This window comes from Cornus florida, unplaced genomic scaffold (assembly GCF_030987335.1).
Source record: "Cornus florida cultivar Cherokee Brave unplaced genomic scaffold, ASM3098733v1 CherokeeBrave_3.0.0_Hap2_Chr07, whole genome shotgun sequence".
Lineage (NCBI taxonomy): Eukaryota > Viridiplantae > Streptophyta > Magnoliopsida > Cornales > Cornaceae > Cornus > Cornus florida.
The window spans coordinates 29,597,411-29,614,052 of record NW_026775577.1 but is presented as its reverse complement, the minus strand read 5'-3'; the positions used below and the strand labels follow the sequence as shown (position 1 = coordinate 29,614,052).

The 16,642-nt window shown below is 31.0% G+C and overlaps 1 pseudogene; it reads left to right on the top strand.

Annotated features, from left to right (window-relative positions):
- Positions 1-4,006: 4,006 nt before the first annotated feature.
- Positions 4,007-4,103, top strand: LOC132267874 (small nucleolar RNA R71; annotated as a pseudogene).
- The last annotated feature ends 12,539 nt before the right edge of the window (positions 4,104-16,642 follow it).

Below are 16,642 nucleotides of genomic sequence, written 5' to 3'. Positions count from 1 at the left end.
TTTTTTTATATGTTATACTCCATATGAAAATGAATAATTCTAAAAAATTTCTTGCAAATAACCCGAGTATTTTATAAAAAATAAAATAAAATAATATTGTTGCAGTAGATTTTTATATTATCTATTTCTTTTAGATTATGAAGTTTTGTTAAACAAATATTATATTTCTGGAATCTTTGTTTTATAAGTTTTTTGTGCATATATTATTTGCAATATTTGGATGTACGGTTTGTGAGATATGAATTTTTGAAGTTCAGAAAAATTAAGATTTAAATAAAATAGCATTTTGGTCCAAATATTAACTCTTTTACCCCCTTAGATAGTTGAGGGGGTTCTTTGGTAAAAAATTAAATAAGGAGGATTTATTGGAAAGGGTTACAAGTCGAGAGGGGTTCTTTGGTAAAAAATTAGACGAGGGAGGTTTACTGGAAAAGGTTACAAGTCGAAGGGGGTTTTCTGTACTTTGCCCTATATTTTATGCACGGGTCACGAAGTACTACTAATGAGTTGATTTATAATCAATCATGCTCATGCAATAAGTCCACGCAATTAAGACATGCTGATCCATAAGCCTTAACTTTGTATATGTAATATATTCATTATATTTATATACTACATGAACAGGTAACAAAAATACGAATTGATCAGCACGGGAGAAACCCATATGCAATTTTGAATAATGTCGAATATCCATGACGAGAAAGAACAGTGAACCGAAAACAATAATCTGACAATATACACGAGCACATAAATTTAAATGATATATTTAATTTCTTCAATTTTGATTTCTACAAATTTAAACCCTAGTATAACCACGGCTCTTATGTAAATTGTTGAGTTTTAATCAAATAATTTACATGTAGAAATCAAGAATGCCATAATTAATTAAAGAGTAATTTAATCTCGTACCTGATTGATAATTAACGCACATATACCTTTAGATTTTGGATGATAGCCTTAGAATTCTTTGTGATTCTGCAAAACATTAGAGTGATTTACCCCATTCTGAGAGTTGTTCTTCGATAGGGCTGAATAAGGGTTCAAAACCCTTATATATAACAACAAAAGGGGAGACGGTTCTCTATAAATAAACATACCTAAGTCTCCCTTCATATTATGGAAATTTAGATAAAACTGGTTAAAATTAAATCATACCAAATAGTTGGAAAACCAAAATCCAATTGTATAAAACTATAGTCCCCATTTTTTTTTTTTTCCCTAGTTGGTACTGACACACCCTTGTCTCTTCTGAGACTTGAACCCCTGACCTCCCTTTAGGATGTAAGAGGCTGATATCGTTAGGCCACTGGCCCGTTGGTACTATACTCCCAATTAGATCGCCAAATTAAAAAATATAACCCAATCCATCAACTATCAATAATCACATTTAATAGGCGTGTATTTATGGACTTGTCGTTGTCAAATACACTCTACACAAAGATAAAATGCCTACAACCACTTAATTAAAAATGTCTAAAGGTAAGTAGGGTCGAACCACGCATTCAAGTTAGCTTTTGTTTCCAGACAAAAAATTTTAAAATATTGATTTTGGAGTTTGGCACAAATGATTGAAATAAAATTACTACTACAAAACCATCAAATAAGTAAGTGAGAATCAATAATAAAAAATAAAACTAACTTGCATCAAATTAAATGAGAAGAAAAACTTTAAGAAAAAATCTTGCATTGAATGAGAAAAGCTTGCATAAAAATTACATAAAGAAAGAAACTACAATGACAACTAAAAACTATCTAAAAACCTCTCCCCTATCTCTTTCTGAAGTATGCAATTTATAACCAAAGGTAGTAACCCACTTGCATGATGTGATGATGGTTTTGCCCATATTTCTTCTTCATTTCTCCACGCCACCTTTCTACTACTCACTTCACTGACCATTTCCTTTTCTTCCTACCTACCCTTGCTAACTTCTTTCTTTTTTCTTTTTTTTCTTTTCTTCTTTCTCTCTCCATATTTCTCTTCTTCACGTGCACACACATATACACAATATAGTTGACTTGTTTTTTTTCTTCTTTTCTTTTCTTATTTCTCTCTCCTCATTTCTCTTCTTCATTTACACACACATATACACAATATAGCTGACTTTTGTTTTTCTTTTCTTCTCATTCATATATTAATACTTACAAAACACAAAACAAGCATATAAGAATATTTAAATAATATGAAAGTCTAATTAAAAGCTTATTTTGGTGCATGAAATAATACGTTTTGTGTACTTATCAAACTACCCACAAACAAGCATTTGCTAGTCCTTTAGCAAACAAAGGCAAAAATAGATAAGTTCACAAAAAATATTACTTTTATTAACAAAAAGATGTGTCACTTTCACAAGCTACTTTCAATTGCATTTACCAAATGCAATAAGGCCTTAAACCACTAGGTTACCCCTAGTGGACGAGTTATAGCCTCATGATGGTTTCCAATGAAGGCACCTGTAATACCCCTAGTTTTCAAAATGATATAATTGGAATTTAATTTTTCTTTCTTATGCATTTCTAGTTGGTTACGTGGTTATGTGTTTATGTGGCTTCATGGTATTTGTTTAATTGTTAATTGTTTAATTGGTGATTTAATTGAATTAATTGATAAATTGTTTTATTAAATGCTTACGTGAAAATTCATATAAATGTTGTTGTGATTAAATGTTTTATTTTCGTGTTTTTAGTTTTATGTGTATAATTATAGGTTAGGGTTTTATTTTTATGTAATTGGGTTAACCGACTTAAGTAGGTTGGAATTATAATTAGGTTTTTTTTATAAGCCTATATATATATATATATAAGTTATGTTTCTGCCAAGGGTTTTAGAACCCTATTCACGTACAGTGAGGCAGAGAGAAACAAAGAAGGACTTAGGAGGAAAAGAGAGAGAACCGGTTAGGGTTTCAGCCGTCGATTTAAGGTCGGACCAAGGAGGAAGGAAGAGGTTGGTTGTGGGTTAGAACCAAGAACAACGGAGGCGTTGGACGGCAGTCGGGAATCTATCGGAAAACTCAGAGATGGTGGTATAAGGTTTCAAAATTGAAACTGAAGGCAAATTTTATTCTAACTTCTTCCCTTAAACCTATATTCTGTGCATGCTAGGTAGTCTCCAGGAATTAATTATATTAAAAATTGATTTAATATGTATTTTTGAATTGAATCAAAACAATATGCATGCTTATTGAATTAAAAATTGTTTTATGGTTAGTTTATGTTCTTGATTTTAAATCTGGATTTCCTTGCATGTAAGCATGGTTTGATTCATGTTAAAGATGCATATTTATGTCATACAATTAATTGGGATTGCTTGGGACGTAGAACAGTGGGTTAGAAACCTTAAAAAGGGCAATCAGAAAGACAGAAAATAGCCGGCGTTGGAGAAGACGGAGGCTGGGAAGAGTGGAGATAGCTCCACCCTTCAATGGAGGCGGCTCCATTAGAGTGGAGCCGGCTCCACACCTTATTGGAGGCGGCTCCATGTGGGTGGAGGCGGCTCCACATTTTTTTGGAGCTGGCTCCAATACTGATTTTTAATTTTTATTATTTTCAGCGGGTTGTTTGCTACTGTAAGTTGGTTTTGAAATTCCAAATACAGTTAGGAGTTGTTAGGGGGTTTTAAGTGATGTCTAAGTCTCTACTAAAACTCCAGAGGACAATTAAATGCCTAATTAATCATATACAGGTGTTAACATAAGAGCAAAGGCATCAAATTTTTTATTCAAATCTTTGACTCCTTCCACTAGACTTTGCATCATTGATTTGAATTCAGGTTCGGGTTTCATCTCAAAAGGATTAGAAGTTCTTTTGGAGGGATCATTCCTAGAGAATTCGTCATCACAAGGGTTCCAATTCCAACTTTGGGCATTCTCAGCAAGTTCTTCTAAGAAAGCATAAGCTTCTTCAGGAGTTTGGGATTTGAACTTTCCTTGGTGCATTGACTCAATCATGGTTCGGTTAGTAGGAGAAAGCCCTTTTATAGAAAGAATGAACCAATTGTGCTTTCTCAAAGCCATGATGGGGGCATTTGAGAAACAAATCATGAAAACGCTCCCAAGTTTGATAGAATTGTTCTTCATTTTTCCCTTTGAAAGTGCTTATGGTATCTCTCATTAACTCAGTTTTTTGTGTTGGATAAAACTTGTTTATGAATTTTTTAACAAGTTCATCCCATGTTCTAATGGAGTTTGGAAGAAGAGAGTTGAACCATGAGGAAGCTTTATCATCTAAGGACAGGGGAAACAGATGCAATTTGACACCCTCGTCATCTAAATGCTGATTTTTGAAAATACTGCAAATGGTTAGGAACTTCCTTAAATGAACATAAGGTTGTTCACTCTCAAATCCATGGAATTTGGACAATATGTTGATGATATGGGCTCTAATCTCAAATTAAGGCCCGACTGGAGGAAGAACAATACAATTGGATGAATTGGCTGTGATAGGGGCAAAATAGTCATTCAAAGTTCTAAGAGCAGGTGGGACAACCGGTTGTGCTGGTGGAGCTGGTGGAACAAGTGGTGGAACTGATGGATCCATTGGAGAATAATTGGATTTGGAAGAAAGTAAGGATGTTTTCTCCAAAGCAAAGATTGAAGGATCACTGGAATAACGGATTAATCGTTTGTTAACTCTTAACCAGTTGGGCATACAAAACGGACACCAAAGAGCACAAGATTTTTTTTTTTTTTTATTTTTTATTTTTTTTTAAGGGAAAGCCTTAGAGAATTAGATCCTAAAAATGGGCTAGACACTATAGTGCACACACAAATCACACAAATATTTTTGGCTTTTTAATCTTGAGCTTAAATTTAAAGATGATGAATTTTTTTTCCAAAGTAATTAAAGCTCCTATGAAAAAACTCCTACCCTTTTCTAGAATAATTAGAGACTTACCAATTAAGGCCTGCCAACAAGATAACCAGGGAAGTTTCCAGGAAGTGTGGGGAGGACGAAGCATGCTTAATGACGGTACGCCCTCACCCTTAGACGAAACTTTCTTTAGACATTGTCAAGTTGGAAGGTACTTACTGGAGTGACCAAAAGTGATTCTGTCTAAGAGGATTCCATGAGCTATGTGAAAATCCCTATGGCTAACGTCTACTTGATTTTAAATTAAATTAAATTTGGCTCGGGTTTGACAAATGCAAGGATTTAATGATTTGTGGGCCACGAAAAACGGGTGATAAAATCCCGACCGTATCTTGTTTGGGTTTTGCCCTTAAGTATCTTATGCAAAATGCTAATTAAAATATGCACAAATAAGACAATTAATAAATTAAAAATAAAAAAGGAGTCAGTGTGTGAATTTTTTTTTTTTTCAAAATAAAGAAATACAAAAATAAAATAAAATAGAATAAAGTGTGAACCTAAGGTTAGGTCTAAGTTATTCTATCTTAAAATTCACATGCAAAAGTTAATCACCTAAAAAAAAAAAACTAAGTTTTCCTAGTCTAAAAATATATATATATAGAACCGCTAACGAGAGATTCGCGGTATAAAAATTTGAGGTACTTATTTGGAAGACAAAGCTATCGTTTGCCCTTTTTTTCTACGCGCGCTCCAATAGAATATTCAAGCTTTTGAATGCTCCAAAATGAGTCCCCAATTCGAATCGGCAAATTTTTTGTTTTTTTTGTTTTTTTGTTTTTTTTGTGAAACTGGTTTGCAACAGAAGTTGTTTCATGCTGAAACAGTAGAACTGGTTTTAATGCTGGTCCAGTTCCTTACTCTGCTAGGACTACGTCCGTAGCCAAACAAACCGATTTGGGTCAATGATATAATGATATATATATATATATATATATATATATATATATATATATATATATATATATATTTGTTACTCTATGCAGTCAAAACCCAGAACAAGAATTGACCCGAGATGGTGGCCAAAGAAAAAAATTCCAGCCACAACCCAAGACGAACAGCGGGCAATCGAATTCAGCAAGATTAGGCACCCACCGGCTATGACTCGAACTCGAAGAGGCAGAAGAGCTGAAGTGAACCGGTACGGGATTTGCGACAGAGAGCTACCGAAAAGGTGACAATGAAATAATGGCACCCGCGAAAGAACGGCGAGATTCGGCGGTGAAGAACAGCGAACCAAGGCGATTCTGATGTCAGCGAGATGATGGTACACGACAATGATGGAGTCCGGCAGTGATGATTGCGACAGCTGTAGTGACCGTGGTCAAGAAGCAAGTCTGAACCGGCGAGGTTCGGACGGCACCCTCGGGGATGGACAGCGGCGAATGGCGGGGGTTGGTTGAACTGTGGCTCGGCCGTGATCGTCACGGCGAGCTCAGAGGTGGAGAGGACGGCGGCCGACAAGTGATTCCGACGATGGGCCGAGAGGACTGGTTCGGCTATGGAGATGGTGAAGAGGACTGTAAATGGGTGCTCTCTGTTGTTCTTTTCTTTTCCTCTTTCTTTTTTTTTTTTTTGTTTTTTTGATAAATACAAACTGTAAGTTGAACAGAGAGAAATTTTTTTTTTTTTTTTTTTTCTTGTTCTTCTACGTCACTGTATACACAGTTTGAAGAAGATGCTTATATATATATAATAATAATAAATAAATAAATAACAGAAGCACAAAAGAGCAATAAAAACAGTGGATTTTTCTATATATATATTTTTTTCAAATTAAAGTAATAAAACGGGTGCACTGTTTTGTAATTGGTACTGGATTTTTTTTTTTTTTAAACAGTGTAGGATCAAACAGAAAATAAAATAAATAAAATGACAAAAATTATCAAATAGAAATAAAAAATAGATAAAGAATGGAAGAAAGATTAGTCCAAAATTAGAAACTCAAATTTGAAGGGCCGGCGTCATTTGATAGGTGTGTATTTATGAACTTATCGTTATTAAATACACTTCACACAAAGATAAAATGCTTACAACCACTTAACTAAAAATGTCTAATGGTAAGTAGGGTCGAAGAATCACGCATTCAAGTTAGTTTTTGTTTCTGGACAAGAGATTTTAAAATATTGATTTTGAAGTTTGTCACAAATAATTGAAATAAAATTACTACTACAAAACCATCAAATAGGTAAGTGAGAATTAATAATAAAAGAAAGCATGTAAATAAAACTAACTTGCATTAAATTAAATGAGAAGAGAAACTTTAATAAGAAAACATTTTGCATTAAACGAGAAAAGCTTACATAAAAATTACACGAAGAAAGAAACTACAATGACAACTAAAAAATTATCTAAAAACCTCTCCCTGTCTCTCTCTAAAGTATGCAATTTATAATCAAAGGGAGTAACCCACTTGTATGCTGTGCCGATAGTTTTGCCCATATTTTTTCTTCATTTTTTCGCGCCACTTTTCTGCTACTCACTTCACTAATCATTTCTTTTTCTTTCTACCTACCCTTGCTGACCTCTTTCTTCTTTCTTTCTTTTCTTTTCTTCTTGCTCTCTCCTCATTTCTCTTCTTCACGTGCACACACATATATACACAATATAGTTGACTTGTTTTTTTTCTTCATTTCTTTTCTTCTTTCTCTCTACTCATTTCTCTTCTTCATTTGCACACAGATATACACAATATAACTAACTTTTGTTTTTTTTTTCTTCTCATTCATATATTAATACTTACAAAACACTAAACAAGTATATAAGAATATTTAAATAATATAAAAGTCTAATTAAAAGCCTATTTTGGTACATGAAATAATAGGTTTTATGTACTTATCAACATTGCAATCCTATTTTGGAAAACGCAGTATATAGAACTATAAAATAATTTTTATTATTTATATATAAAAATTTCCTTAACATATAATGCATAGAATTCACATGCTCATGATTCAGAGAATTGTATGATAGATGGATGGGATAATACTTTTTTTTGTGTTTGGTTGGAAAGAAGAGTAAGAGTTTTTATGTTATTTTTATGAATATACCCTCATTATTGGGTTTAAAGTAAAACTTTGTGCAAATTATTTTACAATAATTTTTTTATCAAGTAATATATATAATTCATAATGTTGTTGTTGTTGTTTTATTTATTTATTTTTTAAATCCAATAGAATTCTTTTTACAAACTTATATTAGCATCAGTAATTCTGATTCATTTTTTTTAAATGAAAGGTACCTGAATTTCTTTTTACATAAAATATCCAACACACAATGATAGACTGTTGCTTTCCAAAAACTATCCAAAAGTTGGCAAACAGTTGCTAATGTTGTTTAAGACAGTAGGGTTAATTGGAATTTTTTGTTGAGAAGGTTAAAAATATAAATTAAAATAAATTTTTGGTTGTTATAATTATTCTCCCCTCTTCCTCCAAAAAAAAAAATGAAAACAAGGAGGAATACTTCCACTCTCTCTTCTCTCACCTCCCAACCAACCGCAATACTTTTCTTTTATTTCTTCTCTCATCCGTCACTCCTCCCAACCAAACAGACTATTAGAGTTGCTAATAGAAAGTGTTGGATGGCATTTACTAGCTTACCAAAGTCGCTGGACTTGTTACATTTCTGACCAAATGGTACCCTTGTGTCCAAAGAGTAGGACATGAGATGATATTGTACCCTTTTTTTTCTCTGTGTTTTTTTTAGATTCTTAATAAATAAGTCTTACACCCACATTATCTCCATAGGGATTTGAATTGTCATAACCAGAGGCGGATAGGGACAATAGCATGACCCAATAGGTAGACGAAGATACAACAAATGTTGAAAATAAAAATAAAAAAAATAAAAAAGATACGAATACAATGAATATATCAAAAATTAATAATTTTAATATATTTTTCTTTCATTTAAAAATAGATGTTTACTTTGAAAATTGAGACTTACAATTTTAATTTTTAAAGTGGTAATTTATTTTAAGACGGAGGGAGTATTATATTTATATATGTGTGTGTGTATAATAATTTTTTCTCATTATCCATATAACCATAAATGAAATCACTAATTTAGAACTTAAGGTTACATGTTTGTTATTTTTTTCCCCCCTAAATTTTATATTATGTTTATAATTAACCCATAATATATATTTTTATTATATTTAAACATTTTTTTTTAAATTATAATTATTTTAAAAAGAAAAGAGTGCAGTCTATTTCTTGTGCTCTAAATTTTTTGACGCCTGCAGATTTTTAGGGCTTGCTTTACTCCGGAATTTACTGCCTTTGCCCCCATGCCAGCTTGCTCTCTTATCTCCATTTGTCTATCCCTTTCACTGGTTGATTGACCAGTCCACCGTCATATATATATATATATATATATATATATATATATCCCCTAACATTCTCTCTTATTCGTAGCCTCATTATTATAGTTAGGCCACCTTACTTACTCAAGGCTTATCTAGACGCCTACAGGTCGGACACTTAGCGTGGTACCAGAACAAGAATTAGGTCTCTCTCTAATCATAATTGTAACGGGTCAAGTGATTTGCAACCCGAATCAAAAATTTAAGCTGTTGAGTGGGACTAATAAGTAATAACTGGTCAATATATACTCATTTACTTTTCCATCCGGATTTAATTAAATTTGGCCGAAAAAAAAATAACGCCATGGATACATGACAGATCAGCAAAGATAAAGAAAATATTTTAAAATTACTTTAGGTTGGCAAGAAATTATTAGACATTTCTAAACCAAGGACAGGCCATCCCCCCTCTCAACTTCTCAAAAAAAATTTATTACATTATGCCCCTGAACATAATTCCACGTTCCAACTTAAAAAAGGTGAATACACCGTAGATTAATAAGATATTACAAAAAAATTGACCATCTAATAATAGATAAAAGGGAGGGGATGGATGGATGAGGGAAAGAATATTGTCTCTTTCACTCTTTTTGTTTAGTTGGATAAATTAGGTAAGACAAAAGATGAATAAGATAATGCTTTTTTTGTGCTCAGTTGGAAAGAAGAAAAAAAGTTTTTATGTTTAAACTTTAAAGTAAAACTTTGTGCAAATTATTTTATAATAAATTTTTTGTCAAGTAATATATAGAATTCATAATGTTTTTGTTGTTTTTTTTATTTTTTTAAATCTAATAGAATTCTTTTTACAAACTTATATTAGCATCAGTAATTCTGATTCATTTTTTTAAAATGAAAGGTACCTGAATTGCTTTTTACATAAAATATCCAACGCACAATGATATACTGTTGCCTTCCAAAAAGAAAGTGATGGATGGCATTTACTAGCTTACCAAAGGGATTGGAATTATCAATGTAGATATTCCATTCCAATGCTAGATCTTCATAACCAGACCCCTAATAAGCACGGACAGGGAATAAGATCAAAAAAAAAAAAAAAAAAAAAAAAAAAAAAAAAAATTATGAATACAACATGGTTATATCAAATAATAATAATATAATATATAGTCCATCAATTTCAAAATAAATGTTTATTTTGAAAATTGTGACTTACAATTTCAATTTTTAAAGTGGTAAATTGGTAATTTATTTATGGACTTGGATCCTCTAAATTAAATCTTCCTTAAGTTATCCTGAATTGAATTCGTTGTAAATTGACATGTGACGTTTAAAATCTATCTACCGGCTTATGTTCAACTAATTTTAAAAAGGTTTGAAAATTGCATCGTTTTGAGATTAAAAAAAATTACCAAAGTTTAAAAACTGCACCGTTTTGAAAAAAAAAAAAAAAAAAAAAAAAAAAAAAAAAAAAAAAAGGTTAACATTGTTCTCTCTCCCTCGTAAAAAGATCGCTCCATCTCTCTCCTCTTGGTCATTCCCACAATTAGGGAAATATTTCGCGCCAAAAATGAATGAAATCTTGATTCCAGAATCAAAATTTAGCTAAAGCAACTATATATCACACTCAGCATAATTAAGTCCACCGAGCTATAAATTTTTTTTTTTTGCTCAAGAGATTCAATTCCTTGAAAGGTAATGAGCCAACAAGAGAAAGGATAACAATTGTAGGCAATAATAATTTCATGCCTTCGAAATTAAATTTAAACATCCGGGATCTAGTATAAAAGAGAGTGAACTAGAGCTTTTAGGCGCCAAAAATCGTGGGAAAGAATATTTATTTTTGGCGCGAAATATTTCCCCAAATGTGGGAATGAGCAAGGGGAGAGAGAACGACGTTAACGTCGTTAAAGTATGGTGAATTTTCTTTATCTCAAAACGGTGCAATTTTCAAATTTTGATAAATTTTTCTTATCTCAAAATAGTGTAGTTTTTAAATTTTCTTTAAATTAGTTGACTTATCACATGTCAATTTGCAGTGAATTCAAATTTAGGACAATTTAGAGAAGATTTAACTTAGAGTATCCAAGTCCTTTATTTTAGGATGGAGGGAGTATTATACATATATGTATATATATAAGAGTGATAATATTTTGTCCGATCAAATTGGCTTACTTCTTGTCTGAATCCTAGTTACATAATTACCTAAATTGTTGATAATTTATTTGCATACTAAACATACCAAAAATAAATATGACAAAAAGCTAAAGAGGTTTTGACGACCCCTATCTATCTCTCTGATTTATCTATTCATCTTCTTCGTTCCATTACTTCCTTGATTATTTTTCTCTCAGACTCACGGTTCTCTCTTTTTCACTTTGCAAAATTGAACAAAATTGCTTTTAAACTGATAACAAAAATATTAATAATATTAAATACGCATGTCAGTATTATACAATAGCAAAATTGTAACAAAATTAAAGCAAAAGGTAAATAAACATAAAAGTCCTAATTTTGAGTGTTTGCCCTAACCCAGAAAAGCCCCAAAAATAATTAAGCCCTACAATGTTAAACCATACAAAATTACACAGATGGGGTATTCCATCAAAAGACTATGGTAAGACCATAATAAAATTGTACTTGTGCATCACCAATATTGATGGTCTCTACAATTACAAAAACTTTGGTTTATTTTCAAAAAAAAAAAAAAAAGTGTAATCATCACCAATGAAATTAGGCTTATTCAAAATTTACTCGTTCATCACCAATATTGTTGAGTCTTTGCAATTACTAAAAATTAAGCTTATTCCAAAAAAAAAAAAAATTTTAAAAAAAAGAAGAAAAAAAAATAATCATGTTCTCTCCTTCGATTTTATTAGGATTTGTTTTTTTTTTTTTCAATCTTCAAGCAAACATATACGTTTATATGTATTTTCCCTTTTGATTTTATGAACCAATAGAGATTTCTCAATGTTTTGTTTTCCCTTCACTTTTGCAAGGTAGAAAAGAGAGAACCATGAGTTAGAGAGAGAAAGAATCCAAGCATGTAGTTCCGTGATAGGAGAGTTCTTCGTCGATTTGAGCTAGAGTGGGAACGGAGCCGATTCACTTCATTTTGCTTTGTTAAGGAAGCAGTAGAACGAAGAAGATGAATAGAGAAATCACACAGAGAGAGAGATGGGTAGTCAAAACCTCTTCAGCTTCTTTCCATATTTATTTTTGGTATTTTTAGCGTCCAAATAAAATATCAACGACTTAGGTAATTACAGTTACATATAGGATAAAATTACTAATTTGGAACTTAGAGTTAGATGTCCGTTATTATTATTTATTTTTTTCTAAATTTTATATTATGTTTATAATTAACCCATAATATATATTTTTATTATATTTAAACATTTTTTAAAAAAATATATTATTTTAAAAGAATAATTACAAAACCAATCCACCTGAAAATGTCTAAAAGTATCATTGCCGTTTTCATGTCGTGTCTAAGCTGTGTCTCATCGGAAACTAATATATTTAAATTTCAAGATACTTTGAGTCGTATCTGACACGTTTCCGAACTATATCCGACAAGTATTCAATACCGCGACAGCACCTCTAATGAAGTATCCATTCTTCCTAACCTGACAGTGCAGTTGATACACCCCAACCCAATTTACAATATTTAATAAATTGAATAATTGGAATATAACTAACCATCTGCATTAACCTCATACATACGTGACATCATCATATATCAGAGTGCCTGTTTAAAAGTTTACAATTAAAAATAAACTATAAATCCACCTTGCAAGTTCTAAAAAAACTCAACAATTAACTATAAGTCACAATATTAAATTCTACTATAATATTTACATTTTATACAAAAGACGTTCCATTGTTCTTTTTCCCATTCACACCCAAGACTCTAGACCTAGCAGTAGCAACCCAACTTAATACTTGAAAAATATAGATATGGAAGGAGTAAGCTTAAATCCCAGTGAATGCAACACTACTACATCAGCATAATATAAACAAATATTATCTGACAACTTTAATTAAACTACATTAACATATAACTTTCAGCTTTACAGGCATTAAAATATAGTACTCTTCTTCTAGGCCAGAGTATGGACCTTATATAATATATTACTTTCCTTCCAGGTAAGAGTATGGACCTTATATAATATATTACTCTCCTTCCAAGCCAGAGTACGGATCTTATATAATATAATCAAGTTATATATATATATATTCATCTTCATTTCACATAAACAGTTTCAATACTTCAATTAAACACATGCAAGTATAAACTTCCAGTGAGTACATTCACCTTGGTTACTTCACAAATTATTCACTTATCCTTTGGTATTGTTGAAATTGTCTGCTCCTTCTCTTCGCCTGAACAAAATTGAAATCACATCATACCCATTTCTAAAGAGAATTAAATCACAATTATCACTTCCATTATAAATCTCAAATTTTATACAAAATTATAGCTAAAATTCTAATCACAACCCTTTATACACTCTCTCAATTTCATCATTCTCTCTTACTACCCATTACTAAATTTCATACCTGAATTACGTTAGATAAGCAAATAATTGTGATTTATATAACACCAATAACCATGTTTTACTTATTTCCAAGAAAAATGAATAATAGTCATCACTTCAATAATACCTCCGAACCATAGTACACACAATTATAATGAAAAATTGTAATCAGACTCAATTATACAAAATTTCAACTTTAACAATTGCATCTAACCAACCCTTATCTTAACGTTCATATATATGAATTATGTGGAATAAATCAATAAAATAGATGCACTTTATTCACAATCCATGAACGAGGTTTTACACAGAAATTCACAAAATTAATATTAAATACAGAATGTAAAATTTTGAATTTCATTTTTACTACGTCTGTAGTAACAATCTAGCAAAAATCCTTTTGCCTTTTTCTTCTACCCTTTTCTTTCTTTCTTTCTTTCTCACCTGAAATCACCCTCTTTCCTCTCTGTTTTTTCTGTTCAACAATTTCTCTATATCTCTTCTATACCGCTAGCCGAGGAAAATTAAATGTTTAGCTTTAGTACGATATTATTTTTATTTCTATGCCAAGTGTCATGTGTGGGTGGGGCTTTCTAGCATGTGCTTGAAGATACTGCTGTATAACTCTAGTTATAATATTGTATTATATATGTAACAGCGGGGGTCACATGGAAAGCTTTCAATTAAAGCTTTATTGTCACCTTTTTAATATAAATAAATATAAAAAAACACATATCCATTGTATGTATATAACCACCACAGCTTTCAAATAAGTGTCCAGTAGAAACTCCTAATAATATAATATATGATTACTATTTAGAAATACATTTCCAAGCTCCTCTCCAACAGCTTGCATCAACATAATATAATAATGACCTTTAAACCAAATTCACCTCTTAATCATCTAACACATACTTTACCCACATCATCAACAAAGTATAACTCTACTAAACATAGTACATTATAGTAATCATTATTTTTTTATTCAACTAAATAGACATTTTTAAAAAAAAAAATATTAAATCACATTAACAAAGGTATAATAGAAATTAAACAACTGAATAAGAATTCGGACTCTGACGGCAGTTATCAAAGAAAGTTCAAAAAACAATTAGATAAGAAGGTTGTGGTAGGCAAAAATAGCCATAGACATGCATTTAAGAGAGCTGACCTACATTTAGGGACAGTCTCCATGTGCTTTTCCAGCTTCAAATAGTTTTTTCTGAAAAGGAACAGACACCTTCATTGCTGCAGTTAATGCCTTCATCAGGTCAGCAATCTACATCGTATAACTCATATAATGGACCACTACAAACGACTCCTATTGACCTTTTCAACCGTGATCTAATCCATGATGAGTTCCTTGTGGGGTGGCGACATATCATATCATATCATATCTTATCATATATCAAAATAGACATCAACTTTAATTTTATCCGTTTCTAACATATTAAAAAAAATTTAACCTTTTAATTAATGAATCAAAACGGATCGAATTCATATAACAACGAATCAAATCGGATTAAATTTTCGGATTAAATTTTATCTAAATTATTTATTATTATTTTTATATTTTATAAATAATATTATTTATTTTTTAATCCTAACCCAATACATAAATTTTTAATTTATTAATATTAATTCATATATTTAAATAATTTTTAACTAATACATTTTTAGAGTAAATTAAATTATCATTAACTAATTAAATTAATTAATATATTCTTTAAAAATATATATATAAATTTCACATATCGAACTCGGATTGGATCGAATTTTTAACAGCTCAATCCGTGAGTTACGAATTTAATTTTTTTAATCTATCACCGATCCGTGGAGCAATCCGATCCGATCCGCAAAATCCGTGAGTTATATATTTAATTTTTTTTAATTCGTCATCGATTCGTAGGTGTAATAATTTAGTCCGATCCGATCCGTTATTATACTATTGAGTGAGCAGTGGCTTCCTTTGTGTTCCCCTATATTACTACCTCTTCCTTTTTTTTCTGGAATTGTCATCACTTGCAGTTGGAAGAGAGAGATGGGGAACCACGCTTTTTCAGCTGCTATTATACTTCTCAACTTTTTAGTCTTCCAACTAGCAGATGGCTATACTACTCTTCAGCTACCCAAAACAATAGAAAGCACTCCAAAGAAAGTTCAAAAACAATAAGGTAAGGTTGTGGTAGGTAAATAGCCATATGCATGCACTGAAGAGAGCTTACCGACATTTAGGGACAGTGTCTCCATGTGCTTTTCCAGCTTCGAATAGTTTTATTAAATTTTTCCCTTCATAAAGGTACGCAAGCTACATCAGACAACTCATTTAATGGACCCCAACAAAGGTCTTGTTCTATTGACCTTTTCAACTATGATCTAATCCATGATGAGTCCCTTGGAGGCTGGCCATTTTAATTCGGTCCATTTTTAACGGATTAGGAGATTTTTAATCCGCTATCGATTCGTTATTTCATGAATTATAATGGATTAGATCCGTATAATAACGGATTAGATCAGATTGAATTCACGGATTGAATTTTGTCTAAATTATTTATTATTATTTTTATTTTTATTCTTCTTTTTATAAATAATATTATTTATTATTTATTTATCTTTTAATCCTAACCCAATGCATAAAATTTTAATTTATTAATATTAATTCATATATTTAAATAATTATTAACTAATACATTTTTAGAATAAATTAAATTATCATTAACTAATTAAATTAACTAATATATTCTTTAAAAAAATATATACATATATTTTACAGATTGGATCGAATTTTTAACCGCTCAATTCATGAGTTAGGTATTTGATTTTTTTTAATCTGCCACTTATACGTGAGTATAACAATCTGATGCGATTAGCACAATCCCTGAGTTACAAATTTCATTTTTTTTTTTTTTTAATC